This window comes from Falco peregrinus, chromosome 1 (genome assembly GCF_023634155.1).
Source record: "Falco peregrinus isolate bFalPer1 chromosome 1, bFalPer1.pri, whole genome shotgun sequence".
Lineage (NCBI taxonomy): Eukaryota > Metazoa > Chordata > Aves > Falconiformes > Falconidae > Falco > Falco peregrinus.
Window position 1 is genome coordinate 82,894,849 of NC_073721.1, and position 16,961 is coordinate 82,911,809.

Below are 16,961 nucleotides of genomic sequence, written 5' to 3' on the forward strand. Positions count from 1 at the left end.
TTATGCAAAGCAGTAACTTTTTGTTTCTTTGTTTTGCCCCTCAACTGTAATTTTTGGAACATGGAATCCATTTTCCTAGTTCAGGAAAAGTAATTTGGAAACAGTTTTAGACAACAAGTATGCTGCCATTGAAGGTCTTTACTGTCTTTGCTTTGAAGTTGCTTGACTTTTCCACATAAGTGGGTTTTGAGTACAATAAGAATTTCTAGGATCTGAGACTGAAATACATTGTCTTAAGAATTTTCAAGATCTAATACTTAGAATTCACATAGGGACATCAAAATCTAACCAAATTGTTTATTAATGCCTTTAATATAATTCCCTCAAAATTATCTTGAAAATTAAAATTTAGCTGTGAATTCTGTAGGTATTGAGAGAGAACAGAATCCAGCTCATTAACTCCTCTGGCTCTACAGTGCAAACAGAAGTAAAAACCGTTTAGGAAAGAAAAACAAGCTAATAGACCTTGCAGACAGACCTGCTATTGAAAATGCACGGAATCTGAGTCTGCTTCATCCTCAAAAAAACATACTTTGAAACTTTGTCACGCCCAAATCTTAGTCAGAGTTCTTAACAAAAACCAGTTCAAGACAGATATGTAAGTACAGGTTGAGCAGTGAGTTATGTGCCCAGGAGTGAAATGCCATACCACACGTTTAGCTTTTTGGCTCCCAGTACCAAGTCTAAAGATAAAGGCTTTCTCTAGAGATTTGGGAGAGTTGTATCTTAAGATGATGATTCCAGATGGAGGACACATTAAGCCAGGGGTCCTCAAACTTTTTAAGCAGGGGGCCGGCGCACGGATGAAGTGGCAGGCAGCCATCTGTGGCTGCTTTGTTTCCCCCCCCAACCCCCGGTGGGGGTGTTCTGTAAATACCGGGGGCCGGATTGAGCACCCTGTGGGGCCGTATCCAGCCCGCGGGCTGTAGTTTGAGGACCTCTGAATTAAGCAATGGACTGCCTGGGGGCTAAGCATACTGCCAAGATTCGTAGAGCCAAGCAGAATGTGGGTTTAGGGCACTGGTGTGGCATCCTTAGTTTTGATTGTTGACTTGTGTTTTTTGTGCAGTAGTGATTGTCACAAGTGCAGACCAGAAAAGGGAACCTGAACAGATCTGGATCCCTGAAAGCAGTTTATTGGAACTTGTGAAGAACTTTCCCTGAACTATGAAGAGTCATCTTTCTGTTAATCAGCAGGGCTTATGACCAACAGTGCAGTGCCACAGAAATACAGTCTGAGAAAGCTGGAGCTGAGTAATGTAGTCTTTTCACCACAGATCTCCTTACAGCTCGATCCAAGACATGTCCGTAGTACCTTTTGTTGTGAAAGTCTATTCTGCTACAGACTCAGGCTCTCAATAACCAACAGAAAACCACACCTGACTGTGTTATTTCTTCTGACAATATCCTAAGAAAGCAGAAATTGGCTGGATTTGTGCAATGTCCTTCATATTAAAAAACAGTCACAGAGAAAAGAGACAAACCTATCATAGAACGAACACAAATTAGAGGTCCAAAACATCACTACCTATTCTATTTTTCTTCAAATAAATGTTCAAAATCTACTGTTTTCATTTGGAAATTATTTACAGTAGGTCAACATGCCCCAAAGAGCTCCTCTTGTTTATGACATTACCAGTTCTGTTTCTTGGAAATTTTTTAAGTGACATGGTTTTGTTATATTATGATTCAAAATAGCTAGCATATAAGGAATTCTCAAGGACACAGTAATGCCTGTCAGCTCTACAACCCCACAGAAAAGTCCAGTAACTTTTCCAGGTATCCACAGAATGTAATCCATATTCAGCAATAGAATAATTATACAGGAAAAAGAACTGTGCTACTGTAGGCAGTCTGCTGCACTAAAAGAATAGAAGTTTACTTGCCATGTTGTGCTATTTGTATGTCCTTTTAAAACCTCATTACAGGCACCATATATATCAAGCAGATCTCATAGTAAAGTATTCTAACTTTTGCAGGGGTATCTTAGTAATACAAAGCTTAGTAAACCAGTGAACCTAAATTGGAGAACTGAGCAACATCTTTCAATTACAAGCAACTCTCAGTATCTTTATCTGCCTCTAATTCAAATTCTTTAGTTATTCCCCAGGCTTCAAGTAGCCACAACAAAAGCATATCCTCTCTTAGTGTGTAACTCTTGAATATTTCCATCCCAATATTTTACCTGCTTGGTAGTCAGTTTAAAGCAGAGTGGGGGCGAAGAGGTTCAAAAAATAAGTGGAAAATAGAATATTGATCCACCAGCAGAAGGAAAAAAAAAAGACAGAAATAATTCCTTCAAATTCAGTTATCAAACCAAGCTGGAAAGTGCCAAACCATTTATAGAAAGAAGCAGAATTAATTTAATTTCAGGTAGTCAGAGGCACATACAAATGATCCAGCTAATAATATGGTTCCCTCTCTGCCGGTAACAGTACTTCCCTGACCTTGCACCCAACTAAAATGAAGAAATTCACCCAATGGAAGGAAAGGAAGCCACAGTTGTGATTTCAGCATTCTCATCTGTTGTCTTGTTAAACTGCAGACTTGAGGTCAGAAAGTACTCTTCTCTTTGTTAGAAAAGTAGCAAAAAATCCCAAAGGAATCTGATACACTCTGCAAAAGGTTATCAGAGAAGCAGAGCCATCAGTCAGGGTATTTGAAATAAAGATTGCAATGGAATTAGTAGTCCCCACAAATGTTTCAATTCATAATCAAATTAGCAGCTCAAGGTTTAGAGAGTGAATTCAAATAGATATGCTCAGTCTGTGCAGACTTCATAATTTTTCATTCCTTCCTTTTATTTAGGAGATAATAATTAAATGTGATTTGAAATTGAATGTAATAAGTACAGCTTAGAAGTATTTCATGATTCTTAACAAAAATAATTAGAACCTCTGATATTATTTAAAACCACACTACTGTAACCCTTATTAAACTTTAAAAAAAGGGAAAAAGAAAGAAGAATTTCTCCGTTTTATTGGAATCCAGAATAAAACTCTTTTTAAAGAGATACATTTATTTTTATTGCCTGCGCTATCTGGGGAAATCTCTTTCCATGGTTCTTCCACTTTTCACTAAACTAAGATTTGCTAAAGAAACAGTTTCCAATGGCATTTGTTTGGTGATAAAAATGTAATGTGAAAATTAAATCTTAGGGAACTGAAGGAAATTGACAGTGCCCTCAAGTAACATGGAAATACAAGATTAGTTAGTAGGACATCTGGATCATTTCTAACACCTCAGCACAACTGAACAATTAAAACCATTCCAAAACTATTTTGAGTGCATTGCTACCACTGCTTTTTGGATGCTGGAGTTCATTGACACAGAGGGAAGGAGGAAGGACCTGCTGGCAGCAGAGCTGCATGACTGTCAGCTGTTACTGTTACAGCCTACATCTGTAGGCTGCCTGATATTTTATGAAGTATAATAAGGAAGAAAGGATAACGGAACACAGGAAGCAATATTTGTGTATAAATATATAATTTAAAAACAACCTCAAGTAGACCATTTCTCTACATTATTTAAGCCTAATATAAACAATATTCCATGGCCGCTGTTAAAATTCTGATTTCTTCACAGACAGATTTGTATGAAGATACCTTTTTCTTCTAATTTCTATGAGAACAGTATGGTCTTTGATGACTTTACTGAAGCTCCCATATGTCTCTCTTTCTTAGAAAAAATACATTCCTTTATTCAACAATAAGAAGGGTCACACTGGGAAAGAGACACTGCCATTCAGATCTCTGCAATGAAAAGTAGCAGGCCTTGAAAGTGATCTTTTTAATTCATGCCGCTAAATTGAGGATTAGCCTTCATTCTTTTTCTATTTCTAATTCTTTCTTCCAGCTACCACATATTCTAAAGAATATAAAGACAAAGTTAGAGTTGGTCTTTTTAATAAAAAGAACTACTTGCTTTACTAAGTTCTTCTATCCTTAAAGAGTGACTACAGTATCTTTCTCCATCATAAGAGAACAAGGCAGGCTGACAGAAAGATGAGCAATACATGTTTTTGGTGGGGCAGAGTTGGTACCTGGTTAAAGTATAATGCTATTGTAATCTTCTTGAAAGTTCCTTTAATTTTTCATCCATATTTTATCTAGTGTGAAATACGAGAACACATCTTCATTTAAAATGTTGTGAAAAAAACACATTATTCAATATAATTATTTGGACCTTTAAAAGTACCACACTTAGAAGTGAAAACTGTTTAAAAATAATTAAAAAGCACAATGTACTGAGTTTACTTCTGCTATGTGTTCCTTGGCCACCATAACTGTACTTTTGCTTGTGTACAACCAGATGAACAGAAATAAACATGGTAAGAGGCAGGGTAAACTCTTCAGCTAAGTAAGTTTTCCTCAATGGGATTTTGAAGTGTGTGGGGGATGTTGTAAATACAGGGAATTCTTAAAACATAAATGCTTAAAAGCAACATGAGGCTAACATATCTACAGGATATATTGGTCTGTTTCACCCCGGAAAGGAGCAAAGCAAGGAAGACTGACATACACTGCTCTCATACTGCTGCACCAGAAGCAGCCTGTGGTACTGTTTCCTGTTACACAAACATGGCAATGTCCTACTTTACCAGACAGACCTGCTTGCTATTGCAAATGCACTTCAATACAAATTCTGAGTCTGCTTCATTATTTAATATTTCCTGTTCATACCTTTCCTCTACTAGACTCAGAAAATGCATCATTTACAATTTTTACATTACATTTTTATCTCTGCTCACAATATTTCCAATAACAATTGGTTAATTAACCTTACGGTTATTAGAAGTTGTCCTTGTCTCCTTCTTAAAATTGGTAAAAAACAAGTCCAGTGGAAAGCACCTTTAATCTGATATATAAAACCATAACAAGGTCCAGTGTTTGGAAGGTAAAGTTAGAAATAAAAAAATATTTCAACTGGAAACAAAACCTTCTTAACATTGTGAAGAATCAGAAAGTATTAGACCTTAATAAAGAAAGGTTATTTCATCATGACTCAAAGTCATTTATCATAAGCATGATATATTTCTAAAAGATAGCCTGTAGTTTGGCCCCCAGTTGTTGAACTCTGCCCTTTTCACATATTAAATAGGAAAGACTAATGCCCTTTCTTCAAGAATTACCAAATAAAATACCAAGGCTAGCATAATCATAATATTATCAAATATGCACCTTTCAATTATCCATGGACAGGTTATCCAGGCTGTAGGTTAAAAGTGCTAGAGACTCTGAAAAAACTGAGTTGGCTGCATAGTCGAGTCAGATTGGATCTGACAAGGTTTAATACCTCAGTTGTAGTTTACGGCAGAACAATTATGGTTCTCCTAAAGTGTGAAGAACAATATGAGTTAGTGAATCCTATTATACCTGTGCTGGCTTCTGGCTGCACCAGTTTGGGTATCTATGCGTCATGTTCCTATGACTTCTGCAAAGTTGATGCAGGGACATGCCACTGTCTGAACTTCAGTAACTGTCAACTCAGTAGTTCAGCTATGTGGATCAAAGCTCTAGTTGTGATATAGCACAGCTGCAAATTCTTGACTCAAACTTCCAGGAAAATTGCTAAATTTTAAGAATGAACTACGGGAAATTACATATTAGATGCATGCAAGGTAAGGAAGGTAAAATGAAAGACAGATAAGCTTGATGAGTGGACAATCATAAGCAGCCCAAGCATTCATCAGTAAAAATGCTATCAGATAGTTATCAAAATCTTAGAGGAAAAAAATTGAGATTAGGCAGCGAGTAGCTCAGCAATGTCAAGGCTCAACCTGATCCAAGAAGCAAAGCAGGCTCACTCTTTCCCACCTGACCAATGTCCACCTGGTCAAAGATTCATTAGGTGTCCTACAGAGGTGGTGAACATTTAATGCCTATCAGCTTGCTAGCTGTAGCTACATGATGTGTCATATAAGCCAGTAACTGTTTAGTATTTTTAAATTATGTACATCTTGTACATGTTTTTGTACATGCCCAAAAGTAACACAAAGAGGAAGGGTTGAAATCGCTATTAAGGTCCTTCTGATATCTTTTTTTGTACACGAAATTTGGTATTGCGGGTTCAAAGAGAACCAAACAGCTCCATAGGAACATACGGAGACAATGCAGCTGAACTAAACCAATGCAACTACCTGGTAACTAGGGCTGGAAAATTCAGTATAGGAATGTATAGGTAGTGTTTTCAAAGTCAGTTCAAAGTCAGAAAAGCCAATCAATGCTGAGCCTGAATCAATAAATCCTATTGTATCATATGAAGTTAGGTTGAAAAAGTATCTTATAATAAGGCACCTCCCATCACGTCTGTCTTCACTGCATTATTTGGCTTCTAAGATATTCAGATTCCAGTGAACCTGGTTTTTTAAATAAACCCTCAGCACAATATGTATTGGAGAAAGGATAATTAAGCAGCTCTAAAATGAAGGGAAGTAAAGAGGGCAACGTGAACACTGTTCTTCAGCATATCATATGGAAGCCATGTCTCAGGTAGAAAGCCTGAGGCAAAGATAGCAATAAGCAGGCATATACCCACCAGGGTGAGGTCATTGACAAGCTTTGTAGAAGTGTGCCTGTTTCCTTCATTGTGTTTTTGTGACAGGCTAGTCCCATTTCTAAGGGATGTAGCCAGGGTACATGATTAATCTTCCAGTTCATCAATGAAAGGCTTCAAGGGGAGATTCAACCAGCTTGTTTTTCAAATGGTAACACACTTTTTGTGGTTTATTTTTGTTCAATAGACTACTTGCATCTGACACTAGCTTTTTCATTACGTAAGTAATGAAAGTACACATTTAGCATGGTACTACTGCTAAAGAGATTTCTGATGAAATTCATCAACAAATTGAGACTACTGATACTTTTAGAACTTGCTTTTACAGGTCTTGGTCTTAAAAATAAGGCACATGAGCAACATGCTTTAAGGACAAAACCTCAGTGTTTCCTCTGAGTCCTCTGACTTCAGTCAATAAAGACATATTTTAAAATTATTTAGACAGAGTTCTTTGGTAAAGAAGTATTTTGTAATCTCCAATGGAAGAATAAATGCAGAGAGAGCAGTAAATATGATTTTAGGCAGCATTTAAATTACCTATTTGTTATGTTCCTGAGAGACTGAAATGGCTTGCTTGGAGCTGTTCCAGTCTGTTATGCAAATCTATTTGTAATGTATTTTATGAAATAGCAGAACCACAGGACTAAGATGGAGAAGACCTATTAGGTCATCCTGTCTATCTCTTTGTCCAGGCAGGATTCTTTCTATAAATGTTACCAGTCACAAGCAAAGCAAACCAAAGTATATTCAAGTCATTGCTTATCTGAATGTACCTGCAGTTTCTGACCATGATCACTATGCTTAAGCTCAGAAAACAATTACTATTTAAAAAAAAATATTTAGAAATTAGCCATTCTTATCCAAATAAAAAGGAATTGTTTAGGATTTAAAAAAAAATGAACTTTAAAGTCACAACAGCAAACAAAACATGAGTAAAATACACTCATTTTTAATATCCCTCTCGTGCCGCTATCTTCTAGCTTGTAACTTCCAATTACATAAGATACATAGACAGAGCCAGCTGAACTGTCTGTATACCAGCTCCTCTTTTTCCACATTACCACAGGTCTAAAGTATTGGGGAAGCACTCTGGCAGAGCACTAGGTAAACTAATTTGGGTGTAACTGCAGCTTAGGATAGTTTAGAGCAATCCTCTGACTGCTCTAAATGGTACCAGAAATGAACTGGAACTTGCAGATCAACAGAAACCCAGCTTGGTCACATCCTCATGGCCCTGTCCAGCCATCCTGGGGCTGTGTCTAACCCCTGTTCTTCTCACCAGGCCTGATCCTGATCCCCATTCACAGGTTGGCATCCCAGCCTGGCCTCAACATCCTTGGTCCCACAGAGGTTCCCAATGTCCTGGGCTGGGGCTACATTCAGAATCTGTCCTTCAGGAATGGACTGCTCCAGTATGGGTCCCCCATGGAGTCACTAGTTCTATGAGTGAGCAAACCTACTCCAGAGTGGGCTCCTCTCCCCATGGTTTCACAGGTCCTGCCAGGAGCCTGCTCCAGTATGGGCTTCTCATGGTGTTACAGCCTCCTTCAGGTGCATCCACCTGCTCTGGTGTGGGGTCCTCCATGGGCCCCAGGTGGAGGTCTGCTCCACTGTTACCCTCCATGGGCTGCAGAAGGACAACCTGCCTCACCATGGTCTTCACCATGGGCTGCAGGGGAATCTCTGCTTCAGGGCCTGGAGCACCTCCTGCCCCTCCTTCTTCACTGACCTTGGTGTCTGCAGAGTTGTTGCTCTCACATAGCCTCGCTCCTCTCTCCTGGCTACTGTTATACAGCAGGTTTTTTCCCTTCTTAAAAATGTTACCCCAGAGGCGCTACCACTGTTGCTGATGGGCTCAGCTTTGGCCCACAGTGGGTCCATCTTGGAGCCAGCTGACACTGGCTCTGTTGGACATAGGGGAAACTTCTAGCAGCTTCTCCCAGAAGCCACCCCAGTAGCGCCCCCCCCCCCCCCCACCCAGCCTTGTCATGCAAACCCAGTACAAATGTCTATTAAAAATGCTGCAGAGTAACACTTACAGTCTAGGATTTTGTTTTCTAATGTGAATAAAATGGATTCCCTTTTTTTAAAAAAAAAAAGATAAAAGAAAATTACCTATCCTTTGTGCTACGTTCCTGACTGGTTATCTCCATTTTGTTTTTAATAATTATCTCATCCTAATAGGACTTGTCTAATGTATTTCTATTCTCTCAGAAAACATGAATATGTGTGCAGAAGTACAATCATACACACAAAACCCACACTACACACACAGCTCTCCTTTCCTTATGATGCTTGGTATGACAGCTGGTGGAGATATTTAAAGCCTAAGTATGTGTATTGGGTTGTGTTAGGAACTCCAGCAAAAGCCTGTGACCTGACTATCTCTGAAAAAAAGAATAATCATAAGGAACATCTGCCACCCTTCCTATTTTTTCCCTTTCTATAGTCTGTTCTTTTACTAAGACTATATTTGTATCACCTTGTTCAAGAAAGGTAAGCTTAGAGGTGACTGTAAATCAGTAAAGAATTTAATGTGTAAAAGAAGCAGGAGTGTAGCAAGGAATGAAATCTTATTTGTTTCCAAATTGCTATATACAATTGAGTTTTAATTGATTTCAGGCTTAGTTCCTTAGTTAAATAAATTGGCATTTAGCCTGCTGCACCCTTGTCAGCACTTCCTGCATATTACTACTCCTCATACCTCTTCAGTGCAAGTATGTAATATAAAAGTGTGCTGTGTCAGGTTTTTGGGATTTGCCATCAGCAGTGTCACTTTTTTAAAGCAGGTATGGAAGGAAAAATAATATTGTAATTATTCAGTAGGCTCAAACACAGGATTTTTTTCTGGATAGAAAGTTCTCCAGTTGTACTAACACACCACAGAAACCAGGGAAATAGTCCTTTAACAATAGACTGTCTAGCACCCTTCAATTAGCTCTGAAGGATCTGTGGATCAGGGAAATTCCCTATATAAAAATCTTTTTATTGTATCTCTGATTCTCAGAGGCTACATCCACTCTAGTAAATTAAGCCCAGAATTGTTGCCAGACCAGCTGTCACAAAACAGATCATTCCTAAACTAGTAAATTCTTAACATTAGGTGGCTACATGTACTCTGCTACTGCAGTACTCCCCATAATGTTCTGCCTTCTCCTACCAAAAAACTTCAAAACTACCTCTCACTGAAATCAATGCCAGAAATCTCCTCCTCTTCCTGAAGCCTTTTTTTCTCACATCAGTATTTAAACAATCTCCTTCCACAGTTAAACAGTACAACAGCTAATGAACTGTAACACAAGATTCCCTATTCACTTATTATCCATTAAGCTACCTTTCACTTGCCCACCAAATGCACACAAAACCCCTGCACAGAGATCTACATCATTAAAATATATTTAGAAGGCCATAATAATTACTGTAACAGGAATACTAACAAAGCATACTAAAGAATGTGTACAGTAGAATTATTGAAACCACCATGTGTTAGGCATAATGTCTTTATGGGTCAAATTAGGCATTTCTTTAAAGTAAACTATGCATTGTATTACATAACTAATTATTATATTATTTGATATAAAACATTGTATTATTTGTAATTAAACCAGGAATTTTATCTGGAAAAGAAACTTTTGTTTGAGGAATGGATGCCCTGAGATAGATGTAGCCAAAAGGAACATGCTTAAAGCATAAAGGAATACAAGTCACTTGCTGGTTTGAAGTAGTCACCTATAGAAGCTCACTAAAGGGATGAATAATTTTTTCAAGGCAAGGCAAAGAAATTGTATTTTGAGAAGAAATATAGATTCTTAATAACCAGTGCTGTATTCAGCATCTCCCTATCATGCAGTTCTTCTGAATTAAAATTACTCCATCTTACAACTGAGGAAATTTTTTATAAGCCTTACTGACGTTATCAGAGATGAATGCACTGAATGGTCTTCCACGCTATCGAGCAGAAGTGTGTAGTACTGTTCATGCTTTTCTCCTTCCAGCTTCAATCCATTAAAATCTCTACATGTCATGTCTCAACTAAAAGATGTGTACATTTCCACACTTCACACCATTCACTTTGATTTTTAACATATCTCACTTTATAACCTGGAAGATTTCACTCAGTTCGTACTGTCATATTTTAATGGGTCTGATTCATACAAAAAAATCTGACTTTTGATAGCTAAAATAATTCATTGTCAAAAGATGTGTAAAAGAAATGGAAAAGACATTGACTTTCAAAGCACATTTATGCAGTAACTTTAGAAAACTATTGGCATTTTCTGAGAAGAGACCTAGGAACTTATGAAGCATTTAGTTTCTGTTAAGTTAGTGAAAATTTTGCTTCCACCCTCCTCTTCCAGTTCCTGATAGCCTACTGGGACAATAAAAACAGTTGAAAAATGAAGTACCCCATTGGAGATTGGCTATGCAAGTATTCATTGCTCAGGAAATCCCTCCCTCTGTAACTGGAAGTCTTCCTTAAGCAAGGTAAACAAATCCCATTCAAATTGTGCTCAATTGTGTTTTAACGGATTCTTTCATCCTACATGATGGAGATCTGATAATAATAGCTGCCCAAAAAAGTGTATATAAATGTCTCTATGTAAGGATTTCTAACTCCTAGTAAATTTAGTGATTTATAAAACTTGTGAACATGGCCTAGATGTAATTCTTTATATCATGATGATACCTACTAGTGCTTAATTGATATTACGGAGCTGTAGCCTTCAACCTTACTCTTTCAGAGTTAAGATTTACCAGCACCATCATAGCACCTTGATCAAAGAAACACCAATGTAAAAACCCCACCTGTTTCATTCTGTTTGAAGCTACAGAAAGTAGTCGGGTTTTGGAGCTATGTTCAATATTATATCAGATGCATTTTCATGTTTGCTTCACTTTTCCTGTGCTGAAGTTATTTTGGGTACTGATCTGCAGGGACTTAAACATACCACCAACTTTACTGGAACTACTTTTTGTACATGCACTAGTTATGTGCAGACTTTGTTACAAAGGGAAATCTTAGTCTTGGTGATGTGACATTGGGTTATTCAAGAGCTACAACAGATCTTACCCACTCAGCACAATAATGTATAACTTATCATGAGTCATATCAAAACCTTGGATTTATTCATATAATTATGTCTTCAATTTATCAACCTGATGAAATATGTTGATGTCTTCTCCGTGTACCTCTAAAACCAGTGCATGGTAAATTGTTCTTGCTTTTGCAAGTTTTCATATTTAAGTTTTACTTTACTTTGGTGTTTCACATAAAAGCTGTGTTGGTTGTCACTGATATGTAAATCATCTATCTTGAGTATTTTTCACATTTTGTGGAATTGTAATACAGTTCAAAAGAGTTCTGCTTCAAGTCCTGGTATCTGTAAGCCTTTGGGTTTCAGTTTGTTTCCCATTTACTCATATTCTTTTATAATGAGCCCAAATAAAATGAAGTTAACAGGGGAGTTGCATTGTGCAATATTTCCAGGTTGTGATCCCCACAGATAGAACTTTATCTTAATATCCGTAATTTTAAATGCTACTTAAGTACAATGTCATTATGGTCATTATTTACTATCCAGAGCTATTTAGGACTCTCTTCCATTTTTTTCTTGTAAGAATTAGAGACAATTACATGGTTGTTAACAACAGACAATAATAGCATTTGTATCAATAGTCATTTTGTCTATCACTATTTTCATAAAACTTTACATGTCTGGCATTATTCCAAACTGAGTAATGATTTTTAATTACATTTAAAGCATCTAAGAACAGCCAATGACCATTTGTTCTCCTGCTGCATGGAATTTAAGAGAAAGCCTATCACTCCAGGCAGTAAACACCACATTGTAAAGACCTGCTTATTTCCAGAAATACAGCAGATTCCTGGGCACTGCAGTGAATGTCTCAGGATAGGTTTTATTTGTGACTAGTATTTCTTTAACAAATATCTAAATTGCAAGAATTGCAGTAATACACAATATTTATCCTTCATATCTTATAAATTATTGCAACTTAGTACCTGGTTACAAATCAAATCAACAGAAGTTTAAAATTGCTCAAAAAGCAAGTTTTTAAAAGTTGACATTCTATTAGCACACTGAAAAGAAAGCCCAGAACCTCTGCTTCCCCACCCCCCCCCCCTTTTTTTTTTTACAGAATGGATGTCCCAAACCCAAGTTTTGCTCTTTATGTGGTTACTTTGCAATCTTAGTCCTGTTACTCACAAATATGAGTCATTTAATACACAACAGTTCCACTTACAGCTTGAGTTAGTAATACTTTTAGTAATTTCAGAGTTTACACTTAATTCCTAACAGTATTTTAGACCTCTTTGGCTAGTTACTGTTGCCATCATTACTTAGGAGGGACAGAACCTATTAATACCTATTTTTAATATGTACTTTCAGCACATATGTATTATGTATTAAATAAAGTTACCAAAACATTGGTACCTGACATAAGGAGAATAGTTTTGTTCCCTCAACTGACATGCCCAAATGTTTTATACAATTAAGAGAAAGTGGTAAGTACTATACAAAAGCAACTGAGAAAACATAAAACATTTGGGACGAACTGACCAATAGGAAACAACGGGGGAAGCATAGGTGGGAGGAAATGTTAAACAGAAGAGGTCTATTCCAGTTTCTCTTCTTGTCTACACATTAGTATTTCTAAACTCATGACTCAGATCACAAGCTCCTCTTAACTCTTTTCTCTTTAAGAGAAAATCTAAAGAGATAAGAATCATGGCACATCCAGATAATTTGAGTCTCCACGAGAGAAGTGGGAGATCTTGACTTGATTTTTTCCTCAGAGTACTTCAAAGCCCCATGCACCATTTCCCCCAGAAAATTCTAAGTTGCAGAACAGTCTAGACAACGGTATCACGTGCCCTTCCAATTGAAGCTGTGCCATGATATAAGAGACCTCAAACCACAGGGACAGAAAAAGCAGGCAAAAAACATGATACTTTTATAGTTAAGGCACTGACCTGTGAAGGGGCATTTCTTTTGTGGCATTGTAGAGCTTAAAAAAAGTCTGGAAGTAAACAAAGGGTAGGATTGAATTCCAAATATGACAAGTTTAATCTTTCTTGGGACTTGGGTACTTCTTACTGCATCTCTGAATGAAAGACTGGAAAACCGTTGCACCTTAAAGAACTTCTAAAATAAAGAACTCAGATGACAAAGAAATATATTCTATGAGAAATCAGTATCTCCACTTTAATCGATTGCTGAACTTTTTTAGAATTAGGTGTTTATATCTGTTTCACAAAGAAAATTTTGCACTGCACTGTCACTGACCTTGGGCATTTCATTCTCTAACTTGGTAAGCTTCCGCCATTGTATAGGCATATCAGAGTGTGAATTATTGCTGTTCTTATGTCATTGCTTCAGGGAAATTACTCAAACTTAAGAATCAGAAATAGCTTGCGCTATAATTACATAAGAAGTGGGAAGGGGGATTTCGTAATAACTAAGGAAGAGTGTTTGGCTGTAGTCACTCAAGCATGTAAGTACCAGTGAGATGTGCTAGAATAAACCATTTGCAGAAACGTTCTTTGCAATTTATTGCCATGCTGCCTCAGCAATGTCCTTACCACAAAATGACAGAAATGCATTTCTTAGAGGTATGTGGAATGAAAGAAAACTGGTGAATAAAGCTCAAGACACCAGTGGTCAATCTACCACAGTTAAGAAAAACTGAGAAAATACATTACTACAAAAGGATATTTGAGAATAAAGAACTATATCATTAGATAAAGAAAAAAGTCCTAAACATCTAAAAGATCAGCACAGAAACATTCCTAATGTTACTCTCTGTAGCTACTGTACAGCATGTTTCACACAATTTCCTTTATGTTATCACAATAAGACAGGCTGCACCTGGATTTTTCACACTGAAATGCACCTTAAACTTTACCTGCAGTGCTAGCCTCTTCAAAGTTTTAGAATTAAGAATTTTAAAAACAGTACCTCTGCCCAACAGTGAAAATTTTAAATTTTATATACATCTAAAATGAAGATAACTCAGTATCATTTAGGGAGAAAGTTGCTTTTGGATGCATCCAAACAGATGCAAAGCACAACATATTGGCTAGGTTTCTTTTTTTGTTTAAGAAACATTTTTATGGTTATAGGTAATTAAGTATCCCACAAGAAAGCCTGAGTATAAAGAAGAATTGAGGAAGGACTTAAAACATAATGCATAAAATTATATAATACATAAGATACATACTAGATTTAGCTCATTTAGGTATTTAAAGTAAAAGTATAAAGATTATATTTGAATGTTCATATTATTCTTCTTGGTTTATTCATAGATTAAGTATACTTATTCTAATATTGTGGATTTATTAATAAACACACAATCATCTCTGTATCTCCATCTTGCCTACAAAGATGTCGCTGTGATTTTCTTCTTAAAGATAATTCTGTTCAGAATTCCAGCAAAATCCCTTGCAAATTGTACATATGGAATAGCTAAACAAGAGTGAAACTCATACTGCCAGTTCACTTCAATAGTACATCATACTGGACTGCACCTCACAATGTGGTACAGTCATAAGTAGAGAGGGACATACGAAGGTATTGCTAATTTTATCTATTAATTTTCTACTATTAGAAGGTAAATTCAAAACAAAATAAAGGACATCACTGCCTAAGGAAATGCAATCACATATATTAATTTGAATATAAAAATAAATGGAGACTGATGAGGATGGGCAAATATCTTCCTGAGTTTTACTAAAACATAAATTGATATGTAATGTCTGTGTATATATTTTTTTTAATTTTAGAAAAATTCATAAGACCAAGCAATTAAAAAAAAGCTACTATGAATTTATGAATAAGAGGTCAAGAAATTCCAGCTTTTAAGGAATAGTATCACTGATTTAAGAGTTGCACTGCATGTGTGAACAGCTAAAAGTTAGGCTATAAGCATTTTATTAGGGAAGCAGAAAGTTTAAAAATGGGAAATTATTCAACTTTCAGACATGGGCATATGGCAGTTTCCTCAAGCAGAGGAAGTCTTATGAATCGTAAGGTTAATGATCTTATGAATTGATATTTTTATTAGCACTGAAATTCTAATGTGAACAACCCAGCACCATGGATAACTGGTTTGAGACAGAACTAATTCAGAGAAAAGAAATTTTAGGGACTTCCTCTTTGTCTAGTTAATTGGTACAAAGTGGTTCCAAGCAAAAAAAGATGTTGCACAGTATAAAGTTATGATGTTATGCTGTTTATCACATGACGTAACTTTACAATTAAAGGAAAATAAAGGAAATGGACCTCTAGATTCAGTATCCTTTCTCAAAAGCTGGTGGAAAATTGAGATTATAGCATTCTAGAAAAATATGGCAATGGTAGGATTATTAAAATTGTTTTGGTTTTTATTTCTGTGCTTGGTATACGACAGATGACTCAGAACACCATAATTCATTAGGTTTTTCTCTTCAGTGCTTATCAGAGTCCAAGGATGAATTGGACAAAGGCACTACTTTAACTAAAAATGTAGCAAAAATCTTGTGTAAAAAATACATGAAATTTGCAGCTGAAAATAAATGATCTTATGCAAAAGCCCGTTTGGATATATGGCCCATCAATATAAATTCCTTTTCAAGACAGGAAGCAAGACAGCAAATCAAATATACAGTGGTGAGAAAAATGGAGGAAAAAAACTTAGGGCATAACAGAGAAGAGATGTGAGGAATTTGAAGCTATACATCAACAATTCTTATCTGATGTATATATTAGAACTTTCATTGAAAGTATTGGTACACAAGTATGAATTCAGTGAATTTATATCTCACAGGGAACCCACAATAAATTGCTTACACAACACACAACACAACAAACTAGGTAAATAAAATCTTGGTATCCATATACATTTCAGCCAAGAGATACAGAAACATCTTTCAGACACATTTTCATTATATGCTTGCTATTCCAGGGAAGGCCATTTTGTCTTTACTATATTTTCTGCCACTCCAAAAAAAAACCCCAAAGAGATGGAAAAAGAGGAATATCTTAACTCAGGTGATCACAGTAACCCAGATTAAATAAAATGTGTTTCTATAAGAAAACAGCATTCTGATTAAAAAGTTGTAAGAGAAGAAAAATAGGGAGAAGCTTTCTTTTGCACAGTGTTATCACCAAAACTAGCAGGCTGCCTCCAAAGCAATTAAGTGGCATAAGGCCACTAATGCTCTGGTGTGAAAGCAAATATAGACAAATTTTGTTCTGAATTCATGTAGATTAGAATGCAAATACCACAGCAGGAAAATTTATGTGGGAATGGAGCTAGACCACATTTTATTCACTAAGTCTGTAGCTCTGATCTCACAAAAACAAAATCTGAATTTATATTGAATTGAGTGAATAATTTGGTCAAAA